The 885-nt window shown below is 40.1% G+C and overlaps 1 pseudogene; it reads right to left on the bottom strand.

The window, feature by feature from the left end:
• LOC114625204 overlaps positions 1-402 on the bottom strand; it is a 12,437-nt pseudogene extending 12,035 nt beyond the window's left edge.
• Between the last annotated feature and the right edge of the window lie 483 nt (positions 403-885).

Below are 885 nucleotides of genomic sequence, written 5' to 3' on the forward strand. Positions count from 1 at the left end.
TGTTTTCTTTTCCAGCCAATCTTGAAGCATATTTTGTATACCACAGTGCTACATTAAATCCCATGGAAATCAGTTCAAAAACAGCATCCTGCTGGGCACTTGGAACATGTCTTTGTAATGTATCGGTCCACTTGAAATTCTTAATGTATCGTAATTTGCTTTCCTGGGTAGAGTCACCCACTGAATTTATGAAACCTTGTAAAAGAGAGAAGTACAAGTCTGCTGCATTCGTCATCGTTTCTGGATTACAGCTCAAATCAGTGAACAGTTCGAGGAGCCGAGTCCTGGCAGATCTCAAATCACTGCAAATCTTTGAAGCGAGAGGGCCAGTGATCATGCCATAGTAGTTAAAAGACACGGAGCTGTAGCTTTTAATGGGTTCGTATGAAACCAATGGGTCATTTTCATAAGATGTGCTCGGGGATCTCAGAGCCCGTAAGGTCACTCTTCCTGCTGAAGGAAAGGGGGGGAGAACGAGTGTCTTATGTACACCTCATGTCCTTATCTGTGGGTCGTTTGACAAACTATGATTTCATCACTTTCATTAAGAATGCTCTCATATGTATGCAAACATCACTGAGCACAGACTCTTTCCTCCACATTATGCTGCATTGCTTATGAGGAGATGCTAAGCTCAGTTTTCTCTCTGGCATGCAATTATAGGTCTGCATGGAACTACACTTTGTTTGATCAAATGCAACCAGAAGTTCAGGGAAGTTCATACCCCATACGGAAAAGCTTTTAATCAGAGTTACAGTGTAAGAAAAAGAGAAATAGTTTTTCCAATTTTCATGTGAAAAGGACTTCCAGAAATTAAAATAACTTTCAAGATAAAATTCCTGAGAAGTTCAGTAGCAAATCGTAGAAGATAAAAAGTGGAAGCTT

Source organism: Grammomys surdaster, unplaced genomic scaffold, assembly GCF_004785775.1.
Source record: "Grammomys surdaster isolate TR1022 unplaced genomic scaffold, NIH_TR_1.0 65, whole genome shotgun sequence".
In the NCBI taxonomy this organism is placed as follows: Eukaryota; Metazoa; Chordata; class Mammalia; order Rodentia; family Muridae; genus Grammomys; species Grammomys surdaster.